Here is a 23,450-nt window from a genome sequence, read left to right as displayed (position 1 = left end):
TCCTCCCTCTTTCTCCCCACTTCCCCTGCTTCCTTCTTTATTCAGAGCATGGACAGCTTAATTTCTCAAACTCTGTTCAGGAAAACAGATCAAAGCTCTCAAGATTCCAACATCCGGAGAAGTGTGGGGGGATCCCTTTTGGTTTATCCATGCCAAATCACAACACAAGATGCCACTATGATCCCTTCTAAGCTATGGCTATGTAACAGAAAATATAGATAGATAGCCAACCAGAAAATACTTACAAGGCATTTTCTATGTCCAAGACACAATGTGGAAGGCAAAAAAGAATAAATCCAGAATCCATTACTATCTGAGCAGGGTAAAGTTGGTTGGGTAATTCTTACGGATGTTTTCAATTTCGGATCTATGGCTAGTGTGGTAGCCCCTACAGTTCTGCTTCAATCTGCTCCAGACAGGTTTCTAACACATAGGTTGCCATGCTTTCTACAGATGACCCCACCTGGCCACAGCCTGGGAGCAGCTCTCAGGACCAGGAACCTAATAAGTGACCCGGGTTAGAGCTCCACCACTTCTTTAGAGGCACATCTACAGAACTAGGTCTGGCCAACCCAATGAGTTCCTCTATTAATGGGAATTTTAACATGACCAATACAAAAGGAAGCAGCAGACCATAGAGTGGTAAAGTTTTAGGAGAAGACGCCATGGTGTCAGAATGTTCATTGGCATAGAAGAAGTTGCTCACGCATTTTTTTTCCTTAAATGGGCCATAATTTTGTTGGATTATACTCCATTGGAGTCATGAAAATGAGTGATATTTATCATCAATATTTATAAAATGCTAGTAATTTAATCATTGACAACTATTTAAAATGATAACGAAAAATGTTAGAACCTCACTTTTTTTTATTTTAATGTTTTTTTATTATATTATGTTAGTCACCATACAGTACATCCCTGGTTTCCGATGTAAAGCTCGATGCTTCATTAGTTGCGTATAACACCCAGTGCACCATGCAATACGTGCCCTCCTCACTACCCATCACCAGTCCATCCCATTCCCCCATCCCCCTCCCCTCTGAAGCCCTCAGTTTGTTTCTCAGAGTCCATAGTCTCTCATGCTTCATTCCCCTTTCTGATTACCCCCCCTTTCTTTATCCCTTTCTTACTTTAAAATGTTAAAATTCAGTTAGAGTACATGCAAGCAAAATCTGGAAGACTGGTGCTCAAATTGAAAAACTATGACCTGAGAGACAAAAAGGGAATTTATTATAATATAGAGAAGCTGATAAGCAGAACACCCATCAACAGCACACTAACAGTAGAAATTAAAGTGACCTTTATTAGTGCAAAATGGTCACAGTTAGCAAAGTTTCAAAAAGTGAAGAAGGGCTTCTAGAAAGGCATCAGAGACCTTCCAATGCACTATAGTTTCAGTCATAGCCAAATTTCTAGGCATCCGACAGCTTGCATCCTTCCTCCCCTATTTCTCCATGAATGACTGTCCTCACTCAAGGTTCCCAAGACATTAGTTATTAGCCCATAACCTTCATAAGTTTTTCCCTGTATGTTGCCACCATGATGGTTACTTATTATTGTCTCAAAAATCAAGTCATTTTTAAAATTTTAAATTTACACTAAGGAATCAGATCCCTAAAATAGCAGATTTAATGTGCTGATTACACTTCTCCCAATGCATAATAAAATAATAAAACTTTAATATTTTTAAAGTCCCGCATTCTGCCAACTAAACACATGCTGTGTGCCCACTGGTAAAACTACCAGGAAGCATCATTTTGACTGGAACTGCCAGTGGGCTAAGGCTTTGATCTTCCAAACACTGGTGGACATAACTGTCTTATTACTCAGGAAGGACTCGAGGCTGTTTCAGCAACCTCAAGGATTTAAATCTGTCTCCAGGCTCAGAGAATGTGTTTGGTTAAAAGAAAGGGCCAACAGTGACCAAGGTGGTCATTTTCTCTCCCTCAACAAAGAGATAAAACTATATTGTTCACTAGATTCACATAATGTGTTTCATTTGCTACTTTGCCTGGGAAAACCATGTGTTATAAAACAGTTGGACTTCTTATAACCAAAGCCAGCTGAATTTCAATGACACCAGAATAAAGAATGGGAAAAGCTCCCAAACATGTCTTTAGCAATATTTGAGTTTGAGTCAAACAATAAAAAAAGAAAAACAGGGGCGCCTGGGTGGCTCAGTCAGTTGAGCATCTGACTCTTGGTTTCAGTTCAGGTCTTGATCTCAGGGTTATGAGTTCAAGCCCCACACTGGGCTCCACACTAAGCATGGCGCCTGCTTTAAATAAATAAATAAATAAATAAATAAATAAATAAATAAATAAATCATTTCCATGTAGCCGAAAGTGTGGCGGTAGCTTTAGGCTTTTACAAGGCAAAAAAAAAGGAGGAGGGAGAGAGAGAAGGCATGAGAGAGAAAGGAGAAGTGAGGGTAACAAAGAAATGGGAGCCATGCTAGATTTTAAGACTTTATGGAAAATTATTGACAATTATTGGGTCTAGATTGTCATTCATTTACATAGATATTTCCTCCCCATTTACTATTACATCCCTTAAATGTCTTGTAAAAAATATCTTAGGTCATTATATGTAGTAATACAAAGAATATACTAATGTTATATATTACGTAAGTAATGTGAGATATATATATTACGAAAACTAAAATATTTCATATCATATATGATAATATACACATGATACAAATAAGTAAGTAAATACATCTTGGAAATAGGGAAGTAAGAGTAGTGAAAATAAAAAGAAGACAGAATTTAATTCGACACACTTCATCAGACCCTGTACACTGGCTAGAAATAGGCTAAGAATTTGGGTTTAGCAACCTAGCAGGGAATACATAAGAAACTTGATTCAAGAAGCCTCATCAATGCCATGGAAGGCCTCACAATCAGAGAAACCTACATCTGATTCCCAGCTCTAATCAGCTCTATGGTCTTGAGGGCAAGTCACCGAACCTTCTAGGCCTCAGTTTCCTCCTTTATAAAATGAGAATGATGATAGGTATCCCTTAGTTACAAACTACACAAGTCAAGTGCAGGCATACCTCAAAGTTATCCAGTTCCAGACCACCACCATAAAGCAAGTCAAATGGATTTTTTTGGATTCCCAGTGCATATAAAAGTTATGTTTACAGTATACTGTAGTCTATTAAGTCTGCAATGGCATTATGTCTTAAAAAGCAATGTAGATACCCTCATTAAAAAATACTTGATTGCTAAAAAATCCTAACCATCATCTGAACTTGCAGTTGTAATCTTTTTGCCGGTGAAGGGTCTTGCCTTGATGTCGACGGCTGCTGACCGGTCAGGGCGGTGGCTGCTGAAGTTGGGGTGGCTGCGGCGATTTCTTAAAATAAGACAACAGTGAAGTTTGCTGCATTGATTGACTCTTCCTTTCATAAGCGATGTTTCTGAAGCAATGCTGTGTGATAGCTTCTTACCTACGGTACAACTTCCTTCAAAATTGGAGTTAATCTTCTCAAACTTTGCCACTGCTTTTATCAAGTTTATGTAATATTCTAAATCCTTTATTGTCCTTTCAACGATCTTCATGACATCTTCACCAGGAGCAAATTCCATCCCAAGAAACCACTTTCTTTGCTCATCCACAAGAAGCAACTCCGCACACGTTAAATTTTTGTCCTGAGCGGGCAGCAATTCGGTCCCATCTTCAGGCTCCACTCCTAATCCTGGTTCTCTTGCTATTTCTACCACATCTGTGGTTACTTTTGTCAGTGAAGTCTGAACCCCTCAAAATCATCCACGAGGGTTGTGATCAACTGCTCTCAAGCTCCTGTCAATGTTGATATTTTGACCTCTTTCCATGAATCGTGGACATTCTTAATGGCGTCTAGAATGGTGAATCCTTTCCAGAAAATTTTCCATTGACTTTGCCCAGAGCCATCAAGGGAATGACTACCTTACCTTACAAAATGTATTTCTAAAATAATAAGATCTGGAAAAAAGTTGGAATTACTCTTGGATCCATGAGCTGCAGAATGGATGCTATATTAACAGGCATGAAAACAGCACTGACCTCGTTGTCCATCTCCATCAGAGCTCTTGGGTGACCAGGTGCATGGTCAATGAGCAGTCATATTTTGGAAGGAATTTTTTTTTCTGAGCAGTAGTTCTCAACAGTGGACTTAAAATATTCAGTAAACCATGTTATAAACAGATGTGCTGTCATTCAGGCTTTGCTGTTCCATTTTTAGAACACAGGCAGAGTAGATTTAGCGTCTTGGGACCTAGGATTTTTGGAATGGTCAGTGAGCATTGGCTTCAACTTCAAGTCACCTGCATTAGCCCCTGACAAGAGAGTCAGCCTGTCCTTTGCAGCTTTGAAGCCAGGCACTGACTTCTCCCTAACTGTGAAAGTCCTAGATGGCATCTTCTTCCAATAGAAGGCTGTTCCATCTCCACTGTTTAGTGTAGTTACTGCCACTAATGGTCTGAGCTGGATCTTCTGGAGAACTTGCTGCAGCTTCTACACCAGCACCTGCTGCCTCAACTTGTACTTTCATGTTACGGAGACGGCTGCTTTCCTTAAACGTCATGAATCAGCCTCTACTAACTTCACACTTTTCTTCTACAGCTTCCTCGTCTCTCTCAGCCTCCATAGAATTGAAGAGATGTAGGGCTTTGCTCTGGATTTGGCTTAACGGACTGTTGTGGCTGGTGTGATCTACCTGGACCACTCCAAGTTTCTCCATATCGGAATAGGTTGTTTTGCTTTCTGACCATTCCTGTGTTCACTGGAGTAGCACTTTTAATTTCCTTCAAGAACATTTCCTGGGTGTTCACAACTTGGCTAGCCGTTCTGCACAAGAAGTTTGGCTTTCAACCTATCTCTGCTTTTGACACGCCTCCCTCACCAAGCTTAATCATCTCTAGCTTTTGATATAAAGTGAGAGATGTGTGACCTTTCTTTTCACTGGAACACTTAGAGGCCATTGTAGGGTTATTAATCGGCCTAATTTCACTATTGTTGTGTATCTGGGCATCGGGAGGCCCGAGGACAGGAAGAGAGACAGGGGAACAGCCAGTCAGTGGAGCCATCAGAACACACACAACACATATTGATTAAGTTCGCTATCTTATATGGGCACGGTTCCTTGCACACCAAACAATTACAAAAGTAACATCATAGATCATCAAAACAAATGCGATAATAATTTTAAAAATCTGAAGTATTGTGAGAATTGCCAAATTGTCATTGTAACACAGAGACACAACGCGAGCAAATGCTGTTGGAAAAATGGCACCAGTAGACTTGCTTGATGCAGGGTTGCCACAGACCTTCAATCTGTAACAACAAAAACAAAAACAAAACACAATATCCGCAAAACTCAATTTTTGTAAAAATGCGGCACAATAAAATGCAGTGTGCCTGTATCCAATAGGACACTTGTCATTCAGCAAATGTTTAATATGAGTAACCAATTAAATAGCTCATGTGATACATAGACTAAAAAATAGAATCAGTTGCTTAGAACGGGCTAGCAAATAGCTAAGCCTCTAACACCAGCAGAACTTCAGTGGAACTCAAGTAAAGAGAAGATGAAAATCCCATCCATTTCTTTAGCAACACCTGAGTTTTGAATCGATCGTTGTAAAAAGTAAAATAATTTAAACATGGCCAGAAGTTTCCTGGTGGTTTCAGGCTTCATCATAAGGTATTTGGGTTTGGTTGCGTGTGTGTGTGTGTGTGTGTGTGTCTTATGCTATCGTTTTCATTTAGTAGTCCCTTGACGAAAAGTATTTCATCCCTTCACAGATTTGCACAGGTGGCTTCGGCATTGACCTTCCTTTTTCTATTTCCTCCAGAAATAAACTGGACTTCCCCCTCTGCTTTCCTCTCCCAACATCACTGGAGACTGTGAGCTTTCTCTGGCTGAGAAGCCAAGTGAGTCCATTGAACCAGATTAACATCATTTTAATGGATCAACCGGTGACAAGTGCTAGACTCACTAACTAGGTGGCAGACTTCCCTGCCCAATCTCTGGGGAGGATTTCAGATTTCACGCACACCCAGCCCGTTTGGCTCATCACGTCTTTCAGCTCCAGATCTTCTGGGATTCCAGTCAGCAGGCCCGCGTGTCTCGTTCTACCTCCGAAACCCCCAGCCACCGAGCCGTGATGATTTTTCCACACCTCACCCTGGGGTGTGTCAGCACACAAAGCCAAAGTGTTTGAACGCTTCCGAACTCATTAAAATACATGTACAACTGGGGTCTGCTAACTCAGCCTCCACTACTCTGGTTCCCCACACTCCATTGTCCCCCCAAACTCACAACCCCAATAGATCCCATTAATACAGACATGTGTAACTGTCTCTGGTGGTCTGGAAACAATACAGTCATATTTAATTCCCACTCGTGCCTGATTATATTTTCAGTACGGCAATAGCCCATGCTGCCCCCACATTAGCATCCCTCTGAGGCCATAAAAGACGTGACTGGAGGCCAAAGTCACACTTTCCCACAGGGGCCAAAATTGCCATATTTCTCAGGAAGCTGTATATTTTTATCCAGAACTGATTTGAAATGCTTGGAGAAAGAAATTTTTTAAAGCATGTTCAGAAAAGTAGAAGCAAAAAACAATGAAATGTCCTTTACTTGGTAACAGGACTTCTTGGGAAAGAGATACAGTTGGTGGGGGGAAAAAAATCTCTGGGCCTCAGAAGACAGCAGTATGAAAGGAATACATTTTTATTATCAGAAAAGTTAGAAGGCAATGGATGAAACACTGTTAGCCAAGGTTCTGACAAAGAAACACATCCCATCAGTCAGCCCCAAGATTTGAAGGTATGCCAAGGCTCCAGAGTTTGGGCTTTGGACGAGATGTGGGGGTCATTTTCTGGGTTCTTGCCTTGGGTCATTAATCTGGCTCTCCCACATGCTAACTGCGGGACTTTGGCTCAGTCTCTTCCTCTGCAAAATGGGCTAATCATATATCTTCCATAGGGCTGCAGTGAGCTGAACTGACAGTTTAATGTTGCACGTAGAATAGGGTAGGGCAACGAACATTTATAAGTGTCCATTAGGGCATGGATGGACGATTATTAAAGAAATGGTCACTGCCCTCGAAGAGCACACAATCTAGTGAAGAAGAGTGCAAATGTCTAAGTACAATAGAAGGCAGCACCGGCCTCGGCTGAGGTTGGACATGCTGCTCCAGGAGCACACCACAAGGGACGTCTTCCTGGTGGAGCCAGGATGCAGACCCTGGCAGTCTCACCCCAGGGCCTTTGCATTTCCTCCTCACTTCCTACGGGAGAGGTCCTTGAGCAAGGACATGGCACGATGATCAGTCTGACTCCTTACCTCGCATTCAACGTGAGAAGATTCCAAATACAGTTGGCCACTTTCTTTGACCCCGTCAGGCCCACTGAAGCCAGTCACACCTGTGCCTTTTTCAAAATCTGGAAGACTATCATAAAATGGATTCTTCCTCAAAGGACCTCGGTCACTTCATTTATTTTCTTGAGGACTTTTGAGCCCACCTCACGTCACACAGCCATTCAGCTGTACAGAATGTCTTCCATCAGAATCTTCCCGTGAGAGTGGAAATGTCAAATTCAATTTCCTGGAGAAGAAACAAAAATGGTGCTTTTTTCCCCTAAAATTGTCTTGATAGCAAAATTTATGAGAGTTGAAGCATGTCCTGAGGGATGAGCTGGAAGGCTCATTTGAAGGGTCGTTTTCATCTGGACCAGGGAAAGCCCTGGAGAAGAAACTCCACTGGGCCCCAGAAGACAGACTGTATGTCGAAATGTTTCCTCATTTTTAACAGCTACGATTCTTTTGCAGAGTGCTGGCTGTATCTCAAGGCTAGCGGTTGGCAAGGTGTTTCACACAGGCAAACTAAACAAGCTGGAGTCAGAGACAGAGGCTGGCATGACATAGTGCAGACAGCCTGGCGATGGGTGACGTATGTCCAGGTGCCAGAGATATTTGGAAAGGCCCAGAGCCCTGCTAAGCTGTCTGCAGCTTCAACTACAAGGAATGCTAAGATCTTACTGGAATATATCTGCAAGTATGACCCGTTGTAAGTCAGATCACCACCCAGGACTCATTACCAAAGGGTCAAACGTAAACAGGTTCCTTTGCCACAAAAGGAAACAAGGTTCTGAAGTAAAAACCAGAAACAATTCTTTGCCACACTGTCCCTGTCCCCACTAAATAAGTGTTCGACAGAATTTAAAGATTGTCAGCTTGAAAGGATGCCAAACCTCTGTCCTCCCCATGGTCCCCAACACCACCCCACCCAGTTGGTCCAGAATCACTGGTACTGAGTCTCAGGGTGGAAGGACTGAGACACAGGGGGGATAGTTCAGGTAAATCACCAGGGCTGATCAACAGGCGTGATCAGAGCAATGATCCCACAGCAGATCTCGGGGCAGAGGCAAAGAATGGGAAGCCAGGGCCCATCACAGCCAAAGCCCTGAGAGCCAGGCCAGTGTGAGGGTACGTACGTGTGAGGGCAGTCAGGGCTTGGGTTTAGGGAAACAGTGAGGTAAGTCCCATTCAGAAGGAGCGACTCTAGAATTACAACTCAAGAAGGACGTAGAGGCGGCAATTTTGTTGGAAGAAGACTAGAAAAGCTGAATGTAGACAGCACTTCATATACGATTGCGGAAATGTCAGTTACCCGTGTCAAAACGTGTAAGTGCTATGGGGACTTGGAAGGGGAGCTAAAGCCTCCCGAACCACACACAGCAGCCACCGCCTGACACTGCAGAACCCCGAAGTTCCTGGGACTCAGAATTCTCAAAGGTCCCCAACACTATGACAGACGTAGAAACCAGGCCCCACAGTGGAGGACAGACTCAGGCTGCAAAGGTCAGCGGCTGCTGTTCGGTGCCAGCAGACAGGAGGCAGGGGGACAGGGGAGCTTGCTGCGATCCCCATGCCAGGTGACAGTTTCGCCGTCAGCGGAAGGACATGTAGCCTTGGTTAGCAGAGTGGGGAGGGTGTCTGGACCTGTCCCCTGACACTGTGGGCGGCGAGCACTGGGGGCTGCTGCATTGTTTCCTGCCTACGGCCCAGCCTGGTCTGGGAAGGAGGCCGGGCCCAGCAAGAGCTGCAGATGGGAGGTCTGTGTGGCCAGCTGTGACGAAACCGGAGGAGGCTGAGTCAGGGGAAACGCATGGGGGGGGGATGCGCCGGGATGGGGGGAGGGGGGAGGGGCGTGCTGTCCTGAATCCTTGAGCGGTCAGAGGAAGAAGACGGGCCATTCAGTGTCGGGAAGGAAGTTCCGTCCATCCTTCCTTATTTTCCTTCCTCTCTTTCTCTTCCCAGGCAACCAGCTAGAGGCAGGGTGAGCTGTCTCAAGGAAGAAGACATAAAAACAGCTTTTGCACGGCTGGAGGTCATGTCCTGTTGGAAACAACAAGAAAAGAGAAGGGCTACTTCTGCCGCAGGGGCCAGGCGGCCACGCTCCCCAGCCAAGGGAAGAGGTGGTGAGTTAGCAGTGTCTGCACAGCCCCGGGCTGAGGCGTGAACCCACAAATCGCCCTTCCACACTCCTGCAGAGAAACCGCCTCCCACCTGCGTGACAGCCGCTAAAGCCCATGTTCCTTTTACTACCCATGATTCTGCAAGGTTTCCCTTCAAGAGCTGAGTACAGATACAATAACCCAACAGGTGGTGTCTGGGGCTCCTTTACCCCTGCCCCATGTCGCCGCACATTTGGCCCAGAACATAGAGAGGAGACCCCTCCGTTATAAGAGAACAGTGGGTGAGGGAGCAATGCAGCATAGCTCCCCTTTCTGACTCATAGAGTTTAGAATTCACTAATAACCTAAGAAATAGTCTGTGTTTTTAGTTTTCAGGTGAAACGTAACTGTCTTCAGCGTGTAAGTCTTCTGAGGGCTGCGCTTCTGCCATTCAGTCTTCAAGCTGGTGGCGTCCCGTGGTTAAACACCGCCAAGCTCTCGGTAGGGAGGCAGGAGGCAGTCGAGGCAGAGATGCGGCCGTAAGCCACACCCAAGACACTGTAAAACAAAGGGGCAAGATACGCCCCGAGACACAAAACATAAAACCAGGACCTGGAAAAATAGGCCAGGACCTTCATGAGTCAGAAGAGCTCCCTGAATATGTGGATCGTTCGCAGTGCCGGGTAGAGAAGCCGCAGGCCGGGTCCACCAGGCGCAAGACTAGGGCGATGCCTGACAAGGAAGAGGGTGGCCTGGACTCAGCCCTGGCTTGCGCGGTCTGATACCATGCAGAGCTCCATGCAAGGCAGGTGCACCAGGCTGACTGGAGCCCAAGGCAGGAGACGTGCTGTTCCTTTAACTCACCAAGCAACCTCTGCTGATAGTCGGGGTCCTCCTGGAGGCCCACTCGGGGAGAGCGTGCCAGCTCTAGTTCCTTCAGCGGTTCTGGTTCTTAATCTTAATGGACTTAGTTACTTAATTTGCAATAATTTTGGATACGATCAATCTGCCTTTGAGACGTTGGGTCTGCTGAAGAATTTAGTGCCTACGGTAAACTCAATCAACATCCACTGAGTGAGAAAATGAGTAACATTAGGCTTCTTTGCATGCAAGATTGCAGGTTTGTCCTTGAGCCATGGGAAATCCCTGTAGGCCACGCCTCCCTGTGAGCAGTTGGAGAGATACCCTGCCGGCCTCCCCGGCACTATGAACAAGCCCGCCGTAATTGCTCCTTGGTCAAACACGCAACTAACATGTTTCTAACATAGACCAATGCCAATAAAATCAACTTTCTGGCCCCTGGGCAGTGGAGGGGAATGGCGGGGAGGGGGCCCCGGGGAACTTTCCTATTCAGAGAGTAATATCAAGCAACAAATAACTAGATTGCATGGTTTGGGAACAGGGAAGTGTGAACAGCTGATAACTGGGCTTCAGTTGACTTTGTAGCTTTACAAGGATGCAGGACTGGTCCAAGGTATCCCGGATAGGGATGGAAATACATGGAAACTGGGAAGAAGGCTGGACACTTGAAGCAGAAAGTCTGGGTCTTGAAGGGCTGGATATGGCGTTGGAGACGAAAGGCCTGACCATATCTCGCAGTGTCTCAAATGCCAAGATGCCACAGGTTCATAAAGTGGAACCAGGCCTCGGAAGATCGTCCTGGTAACAGTGCATCAGCCGTGTCCCCAGAGCAAGGCCCTAGAACTGAGAGAACAGCTCATATATTGAAGTCTGGTGGAAAGGGTGATTGAGTCTATTTTGGGAACTTTGTCCCTCCCTTCAACTTTCTAAAATTGTTCTCCTCTGCTCTGTTATGTCAGCTCAGCCCACTATAGCTTACTGGCTTCTGCTGTACACATTCTATCTCATTTAATTGTCCAACAGATGTGAGTTACTTACTCTTCCGCAATTTGTAGGTGAAGAACAGAGGCTACTTGCAAGTTAAGTAAGTTGCCCGCCGTCATGCGGCGGATGGCAAATAGCCGACCAGAGGCAGAACTCTGAATTCAAACTCAGGTCTGCGGAGCTGAAGGCCAGCAATCCTCTGTGTGTGTGTGTGTGTGTGTGTGTGTGTGTGTGTGTGTGTGTGTGAACAGTTTTCCTGCTATCTGGGGAAATTGAGAGTATGAGTGCAGAGGCTTTAAAAGTCAAGTTGTCTATTTGGCACCTGGGTTTTTAAAATTCTTTCATATCAACATCACATTTAGTCCAGGAAGCATTTGCTTTCAACAAGCATTAATTACACATTAGATAAGTGAAATTCTAGAATATATTCAATCTTCAATCATATATGAACAGGGCCGGCATTAATTAACACAGTAAAGCAAATAGGATTGGTGACTTAAACCAGATAAAAGCTTATTATTCTTTTATAGGAAGGAAGTCCAGGAATAAGCAATTTACAGTGGTGATAGTGGTACCATGGAATCATCAAAGACCCACACTCTTATCTTCCTGCTTCACTATTCCTTACATAGCAGCTTCCATCTTTAAGGTCACCTCAAGGTCCAATATGGTTGCCCAAGCTCTAGCCATCAAGTCCATGATCCAGGTAGGCATCTGAGGAAGTAAAGATGGGTGAGGAAAAATGCCCTGCTTCCATCTGTTCCTGTCACAAGGGGCACTTTCTAGAATTCCCTCTCAACAAATTCCACTTGGGACTAATTGGCCATTCCAAGCCACAAGGGGATCTGGAAATGTGGCTTATTCTAGGCAGCAATGTGCTCAGCTAAAAATCTGTCACTCAGGAAGAAGGCGAGAACAGACACTGAGTAGGCAACTAACAGTCTGTGCCACTCAGATAACCTGAATCAGCAAGGAAGCCAAAAATTAATTTAAATTCAGGCAGTATTCTAGGATTCCATTTGCATGTGAATAATGGAAATTTGAACCTCTTATAGCACTTTACTGCAGGCCAAAGACTGAAAACATTTGAAAACACATTTGAGGGTCTTCAAAAGTTTGTTTTTTAATTTTTTTCATGACTTTTGCTGTTTTAATGGAAGAGGTGTTCCTGTCAAGTAAGCTTAACTTCCTGAGACCTATCAACATTTTCTCTTATTATATTTCCAGTGTACGCTTTTAGAAGAATGAGGGCAGTATATGAAATGTGAGAAATATAAGGCTCAATCAGTTAAGCGTCTGCCCTCTCTCAGGTCATAATCTCAGGGTCCTGGGATTGAGTCCCCTGTCGGACTCCTTGTTCAGCGGGGAGCCTACTTCTCCCACTGCCTGCTGCTCCCCCTGCTTGTGCTCATGCTCTCTCTCTCACTCTCTCTCTCTCTCTCTGACAAATAAATAAATAAAATCTTAAGGAAAGAAAGGAGGGAAGGAAGGAAGGAAGGAAGGAAGGAAGGAAGGAAGGAAGGAAGGAAGGAAGAAAAGAAGGAAGGAAGGAAGAGGAAGGAGGAGGGAGGAGGATGAGAAATACAGCTAGAGGGACTGGGAAGGTTGATGCCAGGTCTAGGGAGTGTTAAACAGTGAAAACATACTACTATCACACAAATAATCAGCCACCTGAGGTCTTCCCTGAGAGCTCAGCTTGTCCACAGAACTACATTTTATCTTGAGATTAGCAGGGTGAAAATTGTGTGATATTTTTAAAACCAACCCCAAAGAGGGTTGTCTTGATTGCCCAGGGCCATTAGAAATGGCCTCTTCTTGGTAAAGTAGGCTCCTCTGCACCTTTTATCTTATGCCTTAATGGGCCAATATGGTTTAAAATTAAGGTGGTGTGGGAAACTTTTCAAGGTCAGCCATTTTCCATGCCAATTCTGACTTAGAGAACACATGAGAACAGGACCAGCTATATCCATGATTCCCCAGCCTTGGCCAATTTAGAATTAATACATGAAAACACTCCTTGACCACGCTTCCAAATTTTCTGATTAGAAAATAAAAATCTGCAGAATTTCAAAAACCTACCATTTTTAGGGGCGCCTGGGTGGCACAGCAGTTAAGCGCCTGCCTTTGGCTCGGGACGTGATCCCGGCGTTATGGGATCGAGCCCCACATCAGGCTCCTCTGCTATCAGCCTGCTTCTTCCTCTCCCACTCCCTCTGCTTGTGTTCCCTCTCTCGCTGGCTATCTCTCTCAAATAAATAAATAAAATCTTAAAAAAAAAACTACCATTTTTGATACTTTGAAAATAATCTAAGACCATTTTTCCACTTACACTACCTTGGGAGAAGCATTGTCAGACAGTGCTGAGTTTGGGTAAACAGTTCCATTTCACCTCCAAGGAAAATAGTGACCTATTTTTAGAGACCAGAGGTTTCAGTGTTTTACCATTCTGGAAATAAACACCATCGCCATTCCTTCTCTTTCAATGAGCACAGCTGTCCGGGTGGGGATGTAAACATCCCCGGGTCGCGTTGGGAATCCAAACACAATAATGTCAGGCTGGTGTGTGAGAACCAGGGAGTGAGGCGGACTCCAAATTGCACAGGAACTGATCTATTCTCGTGAGCAAACCTAAAAGAAATGAGACCTGCAAAATACGCATTACATTTGGGCCTCTTTTAGAAATTAACCTTTTTGTCAATCCGGGCTTCTCCTAGAACTGATGCAACTCTATATTAATAATCTTTTTTTTATTTTCTATATTTTATGATGTTTTGACATCTTGAGAGGCCTAGCTGTCCAGGGGGAGACGGCTCCTCCCTGGGCTGGTTAATTCCTAAGATATTAACTTACCTGTGAACATACCTCTCATATGCCAACTACCCAGCCCTGAGTCCACACCGCCAACCACCTTCTTTATCTAAGTCAATATTCCCCCGCCCCAAATCAACCCTAGACCAGGTACCAGATAACCAAGGACCATTCAGACACCCCCAAAGCCTGCCAGAATGATTCGAACTAGGCAGTCCTAAGCTGTTTCCCCTGTCCTGCCTTGCCTTTCCAGCAGAAAACACGGTAAAATCTCTGGCCTCTGTTTCCCCTTTCTGTCTCCTGACCAACAGTGGTGCTTCCCCAGGTGGCTCCACGTGGCTCCACATGGCATGCCCCCTCCTCTTGGGACATGTAAGTAATAAAAATCTCCTTTCAATGGCGTTAGTCTGTCTGTGCTGTCAACTCAGTCACTTCTGTAAATGACAATCCCACGGGCACCATCAGAACACAGGCTCCCCTTCACCAGCGCTTCAAAACACAGCACTAAATGTAGATATGCAAAGTCCTAGTTCTGCCCATGTCCATCATCAGGTCCGTTGGCTCAGTCTGTGTGCAGTTGGGTAAGTAGGACATCTGACAAGAGAAAAATATTTTCTCAACTGTGTAAGGGCATCAGAAAAATCTCATCTCACAAGGATCCAATACAATTTTGCCCCAGCTTTTCTCCTATGCTGAGAACAAGAATGGGGTTCCTTCCAGACAGCACATACAGCTCTCCTCACCAGGACGCAGGACGCAGACTCAGCCCCTCTTCACTCCCCGCCCAGACCACGGTGGCCTCCCAGACTCATCCAGCAGTAGCCGGCAATGGTCTGGGGGCCAAGTGTGGCCCACAGATAGTGTCTTATTTGGCCATCGCCAATCGTATGTTTAAAGCTATTTCAGGCAACATGTTAAAATCATGAAGTTTCACACACAAATCTAGATTTCCAGCTTCTTATAAAATTTGAAAACTAGCCTGTTTTCCCACATGGCGACCGCAAGCTAGACAAGCGAGAGCTGAGGGGAGGGTGCCCCTTAGCTGGGACATGCCCTCTGCAGCCCACCACAGCCCCGCCCTGCACGCTCTCAACTCCCCAGTGCAGTAGTGGGAGGTGAGTCATGGGAAGTGGGGAGGGGCAGGCTGTTGGGAATCGGAAGGAAAGTATAACACATCAAAGATTGGGGTACATTCAAGCGACTGTCAGAACCGAAAGGAATTTTCATCGACTTCAGTGCCAATGAGACTGGAGGCCGAAACATGAATCCTGGCGCACAAATGCGAGGCCCCCCGAAACAGTAAAGCTGCCCACCTGGAAGAAGGTGGGAAGATCGTTAACCCTCTCACCCCTTAATACGTGGTCAGAAGCGCAAATTCTGAGAAAATAGAACAAAAGCAACTACATAAAAAGAAAGGAACGACGGGGAAGAAGTTAAGAGAGCTATGAATAAAATAGAGCTCCCTTCCCCCAAAAGTGCGAAAGCAAAGACGTCAGAAATTTGAAATTGTTGAGATAATGGATTGCTTTTCCCCTCTAGCGCTGATTTGTAGTTTCTCATTTTTCTAGGACCGCCTTTATAATAATAAAAAAATAGATATCATTACTAATTCTTAAGGTTTTTTAAAATACAAAATAAAATGACATGAGATATCATGTTGCCCATTATAACAGTGGGTTAGACCTTTTAACTATCAGTTAACCTTATAGCTAACGTTTATGAAGTATTGACTGTATATTGAATAATATGCTAAACGATTTATTACCACCTCAATTTGTCCTCATGCCATCCCACTGACATTTAAGAAACTGAGGTTCAGCAAAATGAAATACCTTGTTTCAAGCCCCACAGCGAGGATATGATAGAGACCAGGCCCACCAGATTCCATAGCTTGGGCTCAGACCACCAGGTATACCGCCTCCTGCAGCCCGGTCCTGCAGAGGGCGCTAGGGGACACGGGCATCTGTTGTGGAGGGAGGTGTAAACCGGGACAATCTTTCTAGAAAGCAATTGTGCAATACATGTCTAGGGCTTTAAAAATATTCCCATTCTTTGCAAGTAATATCTCCAGGAATACGTGCTGAGAAAACAAGATTTGTGAAAAAACTTGCAACAGGATGCTCACAGTATCATTATATATTATAGTGAGAAAATGGAAACAACTCTATGTCAAAGAAAGGAAATGGTAACATAAATCATACTGTTTCAATTTAAAAATGTTTTCTGTAAAAAAAAAAATGTTTTCCGTGACTTCAGTGACATGGCAAAATCTTAAATGGGAAAGCATGATATGAAAGCATATTTCGTATAGTTCTGTTGTATAAACATAAAAAACCTATTTACATACACATGCACAGAAAAATGACTGGAGAAAAATCACACAGTTGCTATTTATTGTGATGAGATTATAGATTTTTTTAAGTCTGTGCTTTCCATATTTATTATGATGAATACATTCATGTTCATATACATGAATTTTCTTATACAAGATTCATTCTTTAAAAGCCTGGTTTATATAAACTTTCCAGATTGCACCTGTTGCCTCAAAAACACCTTTATTTAAAAGGAATGTTTTCAGATTTTCAGAATATACAGAATATGCAACTAAACTTTAAGCATTCCATATGGACAACATTATGTTAATAGTGTAACATAATAAATTGAACTCACATGGAGCCCAAAAAATTAAAATGTGATCATTATTAGAAATAAAATTAGAAATTGTTTTATTTGCAGCAAAGTCTGTTTATCTTGAATACAGTCTACTAGAAAACTAAGATAAACATAATTATTCCATGCTGTACAATTGAAGGGTAATCACTGCTCATAATGATGACTTTGAGGCATTGCAAGACACCCAAATACATCCTAAGTCACCAAAGGAAGATTGCATTACGTTTAGAATAGCTTCGTTGTTAAGACTGTTTCGTTGTGCTGAATTCTCTGAAAATTAGCAGACCTACATTTGGCAGGTGAAGATACTTTCAGGAAGCTAAAATTGTCCATCAGGACACCCTAGTCTCTGATACTCTGGAATAAACTGGAGTGCACTATATATTCACCAAAATGTGTTCAAAAAGCAGAGAGCATGAACCGAATGGCCTCTGGACACTTTACGCTAAGCTTACCCTTATGCAGTGGGGGCTGGGAGTTACAAAAACGTGAAATTCATGGAACCGGTTAAAAGAGGAAGAAATCCTGCAAGGTGACTCGAGAGAACTTGGGAATGGCCCTGTCTGCAGATAATGCAATGTTGGGACTGTCAGTTTCCATTAGCAAAGGGATATGAAGGGAAACTTCAATACAACTGCTAAAAAGAGGTTAGAAGCCAGAAGAATTTTGGCAAGCGCTGAGCTCGGAGTGAGTCCTGGGGCGGGAACTGCAGGATGCTCGCGGCAGAGGACCGCGGCAGCAGGATCTACTCTTCTCAGGGTTCCCTAGTAGAAACGCAATGCACCACCATCCTGAGAAATGCAAAACAGGGCTGCAGGGCCTCCAGTTTGGGGGCCACAGCCTGAGCAGGGATCACCCATGTTGTCCTTCTGAGGATTGTCTTTAGGTTTCCTGAAATCACAGGCTTGCTGCCTGGGACCGGACGGGGAGTAAAAGGTTGTGCGGACCAAGACAAGAAGCTGCAGGCAGGTGAGCAGCGCCCAGTGGCGGTGGCGTTTACCTCCCCTGGGAGTCCCAGAGCCCCAGAGAGAATGGCAGGATAGCCAGCATCACAGCCTCCTCGTGGCCTTCTAGATGTACTCATGGACAACCCAAACTGAGCAATTAAAGGAGTACTTGTCCCCAGAAATAATACGTTAGTACAGGAAATCCATGAAGCCAGTGGCTGAATGCACTGTTTCCGTCTAGAGCTGCACTGTCCAATATGGCAGCCACTAGCCACATGCGGCTATTCAAATTCATTTATGTTAAATAGAATTAAAAATCCAGTTCCTCCGTCAATTCTAGCCACATTTCAAGTGCTTAGAGCCACAGGTGGCTAGTGGCTACAGCATCAGACAGTTCAAATATAGAACATTTCCATCATTGCAGAAAGTTCTATTAAACTTATATTGAAACCAGCATTGATATATAAATGGAGCAGAATACTTAAGACAAGATAACAAGACCTCCGTGAACATTTGTGCTTGCCCCGGCTGCTTTGAGCTCAGCCTCAGGGCCTCGAGGTGTACCAATTCATCCTCTCCTCTCAGCAGGAAAGTTTGAGAAGCATTGTGATGGTGGTCAGCACGTGGACCGTTGCATTGGGAATCCATTCTATACTGCTTACCGGCTTCGAGAACCAGAGGAAAAGCCAGGTTTTAAAATAAAGACTATTCTCTTGGGCCCCTTCTGCTTGTAAGCAGCTCCCTACCCACAGCTACTTTCAGAAGCAGAAAAGTTAGTCTGACATTTTTTTCTACTCTGGGTCTTCAGGACCCCATCCCTCCCTCCGATCATTCGGCTGAGCTCAATGACCACAGGCTTACCCAGCTCCCTCCAGCTTGAAGATAGTGCAGCTCTGTTCAGAAAGGGGCAGGGGCGCCTGGGTGGCACAGAGGTTAAGCGTCTGCCTTCGGCTCAGGGTGTGATCCCGGCGTTACGGGATCGAGCCCCACATCAGGCTCCTCCGTTACGAGCCTGCTTCTTCCTCTCCCACTCCCCCTGCTTGTGCTCCCTCTCTCGCTGGCTGTCTCTATCTCTGTCAAATAAATAAAATCTTAAAAAAAAAAAGGGGGGGGGGGCAAATGTGTGTGACTCAAGGGTTCTTTCCAGAGTAATTTTAGCATTTATTAGTCATTGTGTGTTCTGGAATACTCGGGTGTCTCTAAGGACCTCCCGTTTCCTGCGCCCGATGGTTTAACCTCCACCCCACCTTGGGGGGGTTCACGCAGCTCAAGAAGAATGTGTCCTCGTCCAACAATCGACTGTATCTTGAGCACAATAAGTCAATCTTGGAAAAAAAAACAGGGTTGAAAGTCAAACCTTGTCAAATAATTCAGACATTTTATAGTGTTGTTCTGATTACATACAATTCCCACAAGAAGGGAAGTACCTTTAAAATAAGGACTATTCAATACTAGTACAGGATTTCCTCTTGTTGTTGATAATTTCCTCCTCACAGAAGACACGACGCAGTCCAAACCAAATTCAAAGGAGGTGTTCAGCGACCATGCGGCATCTACGTTCGGTGGGGAACATTGTTCCATCTAATTGATGTTTTCCTTGCAGGGCAATAGAGTGAGTGAAACTATTTTTATCCAGAACAGAATAGGTTCCCCCTAAACTTAGGATTCCTGCATCCCCCACCCCCAACGAGTTTTATATATAGTCAGAATCACAACATGTACCTTTCCAAAGTCAAACATTTCCATGAAATAAGTTCTAAACAATAGGCAAATGTAAATGCCAAACTGTGTTCTCACTCAGCAGGCAAATCTTCACCAGCCACAGAGTTTGGAGCTGTGGAAATTCTGGTTCAACCATTCTGTCTTCAATGGATTCATTCTATCTTCTCAGCGGGTATGGCGCCTAGAAAAGGCCCCTTCATGAAGTGGAGTATCTTTCTCTTTGCTCGAACAAGGGCACATACATCTACTTATCAGTTCAAGTGACCTGCGGAGGCCAAGGCCTTGAGTTACATACGGTCCGTCTCTCAAAGCAGACAATAAACCTGGACTCTTGTACACGCGACAGCAGTGAATCAGTAAGCGCGCTTTGGCAGAACATTTTTCCAATTTCCTCCCTTCGTCAGAGAGACACAATTCTACCTTCACAATCGGGCCTGACTTTCTAGAAATAAACTACGGTTAGCCTGTTGTCCAGCTACGTCAACACACCTCATGAGGAAGGTGGTCCTTACTTGAGCTTGAATTAGATAAAAGCTATGACTGTGAGAAATAGAACTGCCTAGAAGGGGGGAAATGTAGCAAAATAGGAATAGGAGATATTTCAGAGCCTATCATCACACAGACTTTTTAGAATTTTAACATGGGAATGGCCTAAAGTAGAAGGACACCAGTCAGCGTAGCCAAGAGCTCAACTATAGGCATTCAAGAAAAGTTTTTGGATGAATAAATGAAAAGTGAACGCACAATCAGATTAGTTTTTGCAGTAATAACGTGTTCTCCTGGTCACACCAGCAATCCGGTGGCTAAAAGAAACTCACAGTAAGAGCAGAAGGACGCTCCTGCTTTGGCTTCATTCACTCCCACTACCAGGTAGGTAAAAATGTAAGAAGCTGGGCTCAAAATGCAGACCGAGCAACACTTACTCACTGTGTGCTAGCCCGGGGCAAGTTCCTGGCTCTCTGGAGACACGGCTTCCTCATCTGTAGAGCAGCTAGAATCATGGAACCCACTCTACTATGCAGCAAACGTTAAGGACATAAGGGCTAGAGAGCTAAACCCGATGCCTGGCCCATTGTGACCACATGCTATTAGAAACTGTTACATCATAATAAATGTTATTATCTATTGTTAAACCATTGTCATCATCATTGTTATTATGTTGTTGTTGTTTCGTGCTGATTGTGGTGGCTGTCCCCTGGCTGGTTTGTTTTAGTGGCCCAGGGAAGGCTCACACGTTCTTTTGGCCTCAAGACGACATTGTTCTCTCCTATTTAATAGCTGCCACCAAAGTTGTGAGTGCCACCTCGGAGCTGCCAGATCACAGGAGCATCATGTCTTCCCAGCGTCCCTTCTAGATGCTTTGTGCTCTGAAATCTCAGAAGTCGCGGGCAGGGGATGTTCCGTTCTCCATTGGGTTTTGACAACGACCTGTGGAGAAAATATTCTTCATCCCAGATCATGCTGGGCTGTAGTTCAGCCTGGGGTTCTCAGTGCCATACAATCATTTTGTGAAATGCCTTTTTAATTTTCTGGACCCTTTTTTTTTTCCCAGAGAGAGAGAAAAAGGGAAGGGCAGAGGCAGAGACAGAGGGAGAGAATCTTAAGCAGACTCCACTCTTCCACTCTGAGCGTGGAACCAAACAGGGGACTTGATCTCACAACCCTAAGATCATGACCTGAGCAGAAATCCAAGAGTCGGACGCGTAACTGACGGAGCCACTCAGGCGCCCCTCTGGGCCCTCTTTATTGCAGACCCTGCATGGATCCTTGAGGATGGAGCTGGAAGAAAATCTAGATGGCAGACACCATGCTGTGTTCAAAACAACCCCTCATCTTTCAAGGCTTTGTCCTTGTTTTTCTATTTCCTCTTCCCTTGAGGTCTGCCCAGAGGTCACCTGAGTCCTTCCTATAAATCGGCTACTCTCCCCCAGACCAGCACCCCTTGGACTGCACCCTTAGGCAGAACCAGCCTGGGGACCCCATTTGAGGCCTATCAACCTGCCCCAACCCTGAAGCCAAAGTGAAGAGCAATTCTTCAAGCCCAGAATCATTTGGCCAAAATATCATTAAATACTACACGAGAAAATACCGAAGTGCTCGCCCAGATTCCTGCATAGGCCTCAGAAGGGTTTAGCAAGTAGATACAGTGCCCATTTGGGCAACATGACTACTCTTATGCAAGGAGACCCCTGACCCCAACTCATCAGGGTCCCCCCAAGCTCTTCAATCGTCTCCCTCCTGAAATAATACCTCTTGCCCCTGGGACTTGCATCCTGGGCTACTCACTGTGCGTAGATGCCACTGTCATCCTTGCATCCCGAGAGCTGAAGGGGGGGTCTCATCGGTCAGAAAGGACTTGCAGTAGAAGCCCTAATAAAGCGCACTCAGGGTAGAGCCCCGAAACCCCCCATACAGCGGCCTCCGACTGTGCTCGTAGCCCTTGCCTGCCGCCAGCACTTGCAGCCCCACCCCACCCCCACCCCCCGCCGTGTAAACGCCAACAGAAACACCCTGAGTGTTTTGCTGTTCTAAAGCTGGAAACAGCCTTGTAAGTAGTTGGGGGGGGTGCCCCCCCATCATTAACTCTGATGGTCGTGTGGAGGCTGACCACAAACACACCCAAAGATAATGTTTTCGTGTCATTTTAACTTGATTCGGCCCAGCTTTTCTAATTGTCTGGCAGTCGGGAAATTTTCTTTTTGTTTGTTAGTTTTAAATTTAGTTTCTTTGCTGTTTCATGTGCTGAGAAACGATCTTTTTTATCTTGTTGCCCTGAGCATCCTTGCGGGCCCCCCACCCCAGAGGGGAGGAGTGCCGTATTGTTTTGTTTTGTTTTGTTCCTAAACTCTACAAATAATAGAAGAAATGATATTGTTTGTATTGGGTGCACCTGCTTCCCTAAACCAGGGTGAGGTGTTTTGTTTTTTTTTTCCTCTCCACCCCCACTGTCCTTTTATCTCGGCTACGGCTACGCGGGCTTTGTTGTTTGGTGGGAATTTAGTGGCTCCTGCTTTCTTAGGGAACTTCCTATCCCAGGGAATTCAGAGATTCTCCCCAGGGGCCCCCAGAGACTGTATTGTTTTATTGCCCCCACCTTACCTCACCCCCATTCCACATAAACCACATAAACAGGCACCCAAGCACATGAGCTGTTTTTAAAGGAGCAAAAGAAATGCAATTCTGGAAAGTTTCCTGCATATGCGTGCGTGTGTGTGCGCGCGCGCGCGTGTGTGTGTGTGTGTGTGTGTGTGTGTGGTTGGGTATGTGTTTACATACATGTGTGAATGTTACAGAAAGAGAAAATGTAAGTCTGTGTGGTTTCTCTGTGCATTCTCTGTAGTCTTCAATACAACATAAGTAAATCCAACCATTTCTTCTTTTGCTACCTTTGCTTTTCTCCAAGTGACAAGACAGGCTCAGATGCTCCCTCTTCTTTGTCCCATGAACTTCTGTCCCCAGGGCCAGTCTCAGCCCCTGGTTTGAAGTCTCTAGACAGCACCTACCACAAAGTCAACCCCACAGATGACGCCGGGTGTACAACGCAGGAGGAAGGCAGGGGCTCCCTCTAATTTCACTTTGTGAACCATGCCAGAATCATACTCTGCTTCATCTTTGTGCCCCCAGCTGCTGGCAAAGAGCCTCACACATAGGACCTGCTCGATAGATCTTTGTAGAATGAATGTTGAATGATGCGACTCTGGGCCAGCCGCTTCATGGCCCTGGCTCTGATATTCTTCCTGGTAAATAAGGCAGACGATTCCTTGAAATATTTTCTAAAAGATTCATTTATGTATATGAGAGAGAGAGATTGAGCGCTCACTCGTGTGGGGGAGGGGCAGAGGGAGAGAATCTTCAAACAAACTCCCTGTTGAGCACAGAGCCTGATTCAGGGCTCCATCTCTTGACCCATGAGAGCATGACCTGCACCAAAACCAAGAGTCAGACGCTCAACCGACTGAGCCACCCAGGCACCCCTGATTCTGTGAATTTTTGTCTAACACT

The sequence above is a fragment of the Ursus americanus genome, chromosome 9, assembly GCF_024610735.1.
Source record: "Ursus americanus isolate L20-20 chromosome 9, mUrsAme1.1.p, whole genome shotgun sequence".
NCBI lineage: Eukaryota > Metazoa > Chordata > Mammalia > Carnivora > Ursidae > Ursus > Ursus americanus.
Note: the sequence above shows the minus strand (reverse complement) of the source record.